Genomic DNA, 8,192 nt, shown 5'->3' on the forward strand with positions numbered 1-8,192 from the left:
TCTTGAATTTGCAACTTGCAGGTCAATTTTCCAGGCAAGTGTATTATCCTCTCATAAGAAGATAAAGCCAAAGAGTTTTGGCCGGCTATGAGGATGCAGATGCCTAGCATAAATGATGAGTAAATTAGAAGTAAACATCACTGCACAAAAAAAAAGCATTTTCTTGGAAGGGTGGAGGGTATTAGGGGTTAAAAAAAAATAGACTCTGGAGTTAGGATAACAAAAGTTTCAGCCATGGTCCCATCTTCTCACTAGCTATCTGACCTTGAACAAAGTACTTAATCTATTTAATCTGTTTCACCATCCATTAAAAAATGATACGGACCTCATAGGGTCTTGCAACTGCTAAACTATAAAATGTATAGAAAGTGCTACAGAAAGCATTCAGTAAGCATTAGCATCTTTCATCAAATTTGGCTTTCTTTAAAGTAGTTTATTTACATACTCAGAGCCAAAATGAGCATTTTTTGGACTGTCAGGAAGGCATTTAATTAGACCCCATACTGGGTGGTAAGGATGTGATGATGAACAGGAGCTTTCAAGGGGCATAGCCTTCTGTATAGAAGAGACAGACATAAAAACAAGTCCAATGTGTTACAGGTATGATGACAACAGAGAATACAGAGGCGGCACAAAAAAGGGATCATTCTCTAGGGCTGGCTGTATCTTATTTCCTTCAGAGTAGAGATATTGCTAAACATCCTAATGATCTAACAATGTAACACTGAGCTGAGCACTATAGTGTTCAATGATTTTTTTCTTTTAATCCAAGGAGACCTATTTCCTTCTTTTGGAAATCAATTTTACTTAGAAAAAACAGAAACATTAATGCAACAGTATTATAAAGAGCACAGTCTACCACATATGCAAAATTAAGACTCATACAATATGGCAGTTTTTAAGGGCACCAAAAGATTCCACGGCTCCTCTGGCCTGCCAATGTCACAAGATCTCCATACTAATCACATCTTCTGGCCTAAAATGATTGTGAAAAGCCAAATATTCCCACTGTCACATTAGGGAGCCTACATTTGTTTTGTTCACGGTTCCTCCTGTAGGGTCCAGAGCATGGAGAAGTGAAAGAAATGATCCTAAAAGGGGATTTTAACTCTCTCAATTCGTAGTTTGTACAGTTTTTGTATCCTATTTCTATTCACTAACAAAAACATCATAAACATTCTCCTAAATCACCAAATACTCTTCTATACCACAATGTTTACGAGTATGAATTCAGGGCGTCTGGGTGGCTTAGTCCGACTTTCGCTTAGGTCATGATCTCATGGTTCGTGGGTTCGAGCCCCGCGTCGGGCTCTGTGCTGACTGCCAGCTCAGAGCCTGGAGCCTGTTTCAGTCTGTGACTCCCTCTCTCTCTGACCCTCCTCTGCTCACGCTGTCTCTCTCTCTCTCTCTCCTAGAAATAAATAAAACATTAAAAAAAATTTAAAAAAAAGTATGAATTCTACTGTATCATACAGATATAATTTATTTAACAAATTCCTTATGTGGGCATTTAGATTCCTTCCACTTTTTCACGTTTATAAGGAACACTATGATGCGTTGCCTCATACTCCAATTAATTTTTACACCTTCTTAATTGTAGCCTTAGAATAATAAATCCTTAGATGTGGGTTAAAAGTTATGAACCATTTAAGGATTTTAAAACCTGTAGCTAATTTGTGCTTCACAAATAGATTATTTATACTATTACTAGTAATGAAAGAGAGTACCCATTTCTCACTTTATAATTTTGCTTGGGACTAATCTTGAATCTGACTTTATTTTAAATGTGATATGATGTTAAAAAGTATGTAAAGTGGATGTTAGTAACATGATTCAGACTTTCCCACTGACTTGGGTTGGGCTTTGATTTTAGAGATTTGTTACTTCTGAAGAAAAATATTCTAACATATCATCAAAAACATAATCTGAACATTTTCTTAAAGAGTATTTTGCTGTTGTCAATATAATTTCAGTATATTTCCTCTTCCCCTATCAAATTCAGGTTCTGATTGCCTAACATCACTGATCTTTTAAAGACTGCTTCTGTTTCTTCTCTAAAAGGTCTGAGTCTTCCTCTCTCCATACAATTCCACACCAATTAGAATCCAAATTCAGGATGCTAGCTCACCTTCCTCACCACATGACAGACTCAACAAAAGTTTATTACACTTAACAGCACTCACCTTAAATGGTCCTAACAATTTTGATTTGTTTAACATTCCAGAATCCAAAATTCACTTTGTCAAATTCCACCTCGAAAAATTCAGTTGGAATGTGTGAGAATTTCATACCAATTTCTCTAATTTAACTCAGTTCATACTTGCCAATTCTCACTTCCTCACGTTTCCTATTTATCATGCACATACATTTAGGCCCACAGCACTTTCCCATTTATTTCAACAAATTTCCCAGTAACAGCTTAAAATATCTGAGATGCCTGGAGAACAAGTAATTTGTATATCTTCAGAAGATGTTTCAGAACAAGCATGTGAGCAGAATTTATGAGGATGAGTATGTGTTTTCTTAAAAATAAGTAATTTCCAATTTACAGTTTTGTCACTTTATAGCATTCATTTTTTTTTTTTGTTCTAAGTAAAAATGACATTCAAGGCATGTGATGCCATAACAAATGCTGGAATACATATAGTAAAGGAAAAATAGAGAGAATCACATATGGCTGCCACAACACTATTCAGTGAACATACCCTTCAAAGATATCAGAGATCTCAAAACTGAATATTTACCTGTGGTGTCAATAGTGAGGACCCACTATAAATGGTAAATAATAATAAGAAAAACATTTCCCTGTGGAACACATCTGTCATTTGCTTTTATGTCAAATTACTCTTTTTCTAAACAAATACGTTAACAAATCAAAACTCAAGCTAATAATCTGCTCAAGAACACGCCAGTTGTTCTATAGCCATACTTTCAAACATGATTGCATTGAGCATTAGGACAACATTTAAATTAAATGAATGGTCTTTTAATGTGTTTATTTGTGGAGACACAGATGGAGGACTCCTGTGGCTTCTTCATGCAGAAGTATTCAGTGGCTTATTCTCACCATTAATTTGAGGGCTAAGATTTTTATCAATAAACAAAGAGGCATAGAATAGTAAAAATCTTGGAAGAAAAAAAAATCACTCCTTAATTCTGTGTTGAATTCTAAGTGAGTCATGCCTCAACAGTAACAAAGCAGAGAAAATCAGATAAAACTTCATCCCAAAAAACCTTTGGATGGCAGGAACTGAATTCTAAACTGGAAGAGTTTAATCTTGAAACATGCTTCCCTGTCTCCTCTAAACAGGCCTGTATTTTTCAGACAGATTTTATTGTGTTTGTTAGGAAACATGCAGGGCAATCACTTAGTTCCCACTTTCAGCTCCAGAAAAAAACCTTAGGAATCCAAGGGGACTTGTGGTCTCATAACGAACTTTTCTTGCACCACAGCTTAGCCCTCATAACCCACCAAATCATGCAAAGGATCCAAAAAAAGGTGGTTAGTTTCTTTGTGCTTCAGATATATATCAAAGATGGGGATGTGGAGGGAGTATAAACAATACGACCAGACAATCCAGATGAATCCTTACTCCAAAATGTTTCAGAAACAATGTTTAAATTCTTTTTTATTAAATTGATAATAGCCCATTCAGACTTCCTCACAGATGCTACATTCACTAATAATTATTTTCATCTAAAATATATCTGAAATATAAAAGGGTAAGACAGGGGCAGCCCTCAACATCAAATGCAAGCAGGGTAAGGTAAATGAGGCGCAGGCCAGGTCTTTGCAAATAGGGAATGGTGGAGATCTTAAAAACCTGTGAGGGGCAAGTCCCTCTAGTGAGCTTTCCGAAAAATCATTTCAGTATCACCAGTAAATAAGAAACAGGCCCTATGACACAGTTGATCCAGAAATGAAGATGCCAGACTGGAGAAGTCCAGCTCTGGAGAACAGGATATGTGTGACAAGGAAAGAGGACAGATATTCTTTGTGCCCTATAACAGATGGTGTGTGGTGAATAAGAGGATAAGTACTGGACACTTCACTAGGAAGTGCAGATGAGATGAACAAGCCGGTTTATCATGGCTTCTTGTTTGTTTTCTCTTCCCCACTTCCCTTCCCCACTCACACACTTGTATGTAAGCTCCACAAGAGCAGACACGTTTTGTTTATCTTTGTAGCCCTAACCCCTTACAGAGAGTGTCCAATTGGTATTTACAGGATAAATAAATGTATAACTCTCTCCAAACATAGTCACTAACATGAGCACTGTAATTGGTAGCAGGAGCTATAGGGACTTCAAAGGAGCTGTTGGTTTTAGTGGAGACCTCTCTCCAAAGGTCCCTTACTCTTTGATGGCAAGAATAGAAATGTTATTCATCTCTGTGCTTCTAAATGTTTTTATATTGATCCATAGATATGAACTTCCTTCCACCTTTTCTACATGGCTGAATGAATACAGAAACATTAAATTCCTTCAAAATGAAAAAAATATATATAAATGTATGTAAATATATATGAAAAAAACACAATAAAATGAAAACACAGGGGTGTAACCAGCAAAATCAACTCTGAGAATTCTGTGTAAGAAATGACCTAGTTCCATTAATAAATAATGTGAATATGTGCAAGGATAAAATACCAAGGGGAATTTTTTTTTTTTTTTTTACCAATAGTTTATTATCAAGTTGGTTTCCATGTAACACCCAGTGCTCATCCCCACAAATGCCCTCCTCTGTGCCCATCTCCCCCCTCCCCCCCCACACCCATCAGTTCTCAGTTTGTTCTCAACATACAAGAGTCTCTCATGGCTTGTCCCTTTCCTTCTCCCCCACATTTACCCCTTTCTTCTCTCCCACGGTCCTCCATTAAGTTCCTCCTAATCCTCCTATATGTGCAAACATATGGTATTTGTCCTTCTCTGCCTGACTTATTTCACTCAGCATAACACCCTCAAGGTCCATCCATGTTGCTACACATGGACAGATTTCATTATTTCTCATTGCCATGTAATATTCCATAATATAGATAAACCACATCTTCTTGATCCATTCGTCTGTTGATGGACACTTAGGCTCTATCCATGTTTTAGCTATTGTGGAGAGTGCTGCTATGAACATTGGGGTACATGTGCACCTATGCATCAGCAATACTGTATCCATTGGGTAAATTCCTAGCAGTGCTATTGCTGGGTCATAGGGGAGTTCTATTGTTAATTTTCTGAGGAACCTCCACACTGTTTTCCAGAGGGGCTGCACCAGTTTACATTCCCACCAATAGTGTAAGAGGGTGTCCGTTTCTCCACATCCTCACCAGCATCTAGAGTTCTCTGATTTGCTCATTTTAGCCACTCTGACTGGCGTGAGGTGGTATCTCAGTGTGGTTTTGATTTGTATTTCCCAAGGGGAAATTTCTAAGTTAAAAGAAATTTAGACATTTCCATAAAGTGCAATGCATGATCTTATTTGAATCTTGATTTGAAGACACTATAGAAAGGGGTGGAGAAAATCAGGAAAATTTGAACACTGGACTATTTCACAATAGGAAGGAATTATTTCTAATGTGTGTTAATGGTGATGTGATGTATATTTTAAAAAATCTTATGTTTCAGAAATATAGTCTGAAAATATTTTAAGAAGAAATGATAGAATGTTTGGAATTTGCTTCAGAATAATCTGGAGTAGGGGGCATAGTGAAGGGGAGGAAAAAGTTATTTCCCCTCTATCCTGCATTCTTGGCTGAGACCCCCTGTAATGAAAGACTGGTTAAAAAGAGAAGAACAAAACTGAATATTATTAACATGCATACCTCATGTATATACATGGGGAATACGCAGGGCAAATGAGTAACTCTAATGAGATGACTAAGCTAGTACCTTAAATACCATCTTCAGCAAAAAGGAAAGACAGGTGAGTTTGGGGAGGGGAAGTTAATTATGGGAAGTTACTAGAAGTTGGTGCCTTCTCCACTGATAAGATTCTCTAGTGATTTAGTCATCCTTCTCTTGCTGGTACTGAGAGGGAGATACCCTTACAAATAGAGTTCCTCCATAAATGTAAATTTCACTTACAAAAGGTTAACTCTACTCTTGTTTTCAGAGCTTCTGCATCTGCTGTTTTTCAAAATAATCAACTCAAAATAATCCTTATGCCAAAGAGGCATATTTTGGAGTAGTATATTCTGCTACGCTTCAGCAGGGTGGTGCAGAAGAAACAAGACTGGCTAAGAGCTGATACTCTTTATTGAAGCTGCATGAGGAACACATGGGAGTTCATTATCCTATTATCTCTACTTTTATACAAATGTTTGAAATAGCTAAAAATAGTAAGTGAACAAATAATAACACATGAAAATAGATAATTTAAAAGAACAGAAAAGAATAAAATGAAAATTAAAACCTTTTCACTTCACTTCCTACTCCCCAAAGTAATCCACAGTTAACAGCTTCCTGTGCATTTTTCTAAAAAACTTATTGTAAGCCTTATATCAGCAGTTCGTGAAGGAGATCATGATATATTCCTTTTTCAAAAAGTGGCTGCATATTATTTCATTTTATAGCTACAGTTCATTTATCCAGGCCCCATATATGGACATTAGATTATATTCCTTTTCTATTTTTTGGGTTTTTTGCTATTAAATATTGTTCAGGGAATTGGTTCTCAATGACTTCAGATGATTCTGAATTCCAGTTTACTTCCAGAAATAAGTTAGCCATTGGTAACTTTGTGTTTTTTGTTCTTTGAAAAATGAGGACCAAAAACCCGAAAGGAAAGAAGTCTATGCAGACCCTGAAGACATCATAGAAGGCTGCAGTGGCGATGGGGGGGGGGGGGTTTAGCACTGAGACACTTCCAGAGTTAGGTTTATAGATCCCACCCATGTACTTGTTAGCACCTTCCCCAGAGGCTGCAGATCTAGCAGAACAGGGCTGTAAAGGCAACAGAAACAGGAATTTGATCCAAGAGCAGCAGCTCCTGCAGTTCAAAAGAAATTTACACTTATCTGCAGCAGTTGCTTGATGAAACGAACAAAATGATCCCTGAAGAATCAAAGTAGCACAATTCTAAACGCAAAGATGACATATGCTTTCTTTATGCTTCCCCAAACAAGGGATGATGCTTATTTGGAAAGGGTACTGCCACTGAGGTGAACAAGACATGATCCATGAACTCCATATAGCTTCAAGATATTTTATAGAGAATCAGAAATAAAGCAAAATAAAAGGTAAACTATTATGAACCTGCCAGTCACTGTCCATTTATAGCCACTTTCTTCTTTCAGAGAAAATAATATAGGTAACTTTTTTCTTTTCTAAACTACTCTAAATTTTATAATAAGACTATAGATTTTAACAGATAAGTTTTGATATGCTAACACAGTTAATAGATGAAATAAAGTTTGTCTGCAAAATATCAAAGTAAGAAAGAAGATATAAACATGTAAAGTAGCACATAAAATCGTCATAAAACTTCAATACAGGCACAGATAAAATAGCTAATGTAGAATCCTACAAAATAAAACTAATGCTTTGCCTTTTAAGAAAGATAATCTCCAGACAGTCTTTTGCTTTGGAAATTAAACCAATACAATGATAATACTAATAATTGGATCCTAAGAAATCCATTAAGAAATCTACTAAAATTAGAGAGAGGGCAAGATGGCGGAGAAGTAAGGAGCTCCGTACTTGCACTCGCGCCCATACATCACACAGAAAAGATCCGAAGACATTGGAAACCTTACAAAACCTGAGAGATTGGGAGAAAAAAGATGCAGAATCCACTGAGAGAGCCTTCTAACCGGACTCCGGCTTAGAACACCCTGCGGGCAAGCCCCCGCCCATGCGCGCCAGCCCGACCCAGAGAAGGAAGCAGCGATTCTGACTCCGCTCCCAGAGCTCGGCAGGGAGCCTGGAATTGCCCGAGGGGGTTGCCTGGGAAGCCGTGTCTAAGGCAACTTCAGCGGGTCGCACAGACGGGGATTTGGAGATTGGAACTGCCCTGCGTTGAAGAGTGCAACCAACTTCGGCTGCGCCCCTGGTACGGGGAGTTTACACCCCCAAAAGAGTGAGGAGCAGCGCTTGCTTCGAGAAGGGACTGGAGCACCGTCACTCTCCTCCCCACAACCGCCGAGGCAGAGCTCCCGCCTGAGGCATTGGATCACGCCACGCCCATCCCTGCCTGAGAGG

General features: G+C 37.9%; 2 protein-coding genes across 2 annotated transcripts in view; one reads left to right on the plus strand and one right to left on the minus strand.

Annotated features, from left to right (window-relative positions):
• CMSS1 (cms1 ribosomal small subunit homolog) overlaps positions 1 to 8,192 on the minus strand; it is a 398,583-nt gene that overhangs the window by 283,470 nt on the left and 106,921 nt on the right. The window lies entirely within an intron of this gene.
• Positions 1 to 8,192, plus strand: part of LOC120245093 (filamin A-interacting protein 1-like) — a 132,155-nt gene that overhangs the window by 27,879 nt on the left and 96,084 nt on the right. The gene's annotated exons all lie outside the window — the stretch shown is intronic.

Source organism: Hyaena hyaena, unplaced genomic scaffold (assembly GCF_003009895.1).
Source record: "Hyaena hyaena isolate Hyena2069 unplaced genomic scaffold, ASM300989v1 scaffold_407, whole genome shotgun sequence".
Classification (NCBI taxonomy): domain Eukaryota; kingdom Metazoa; phylum Chordata; class Mammalia; order Carnivora; family Hyaenidae; genus Hyaena; species Hyaena hyaena.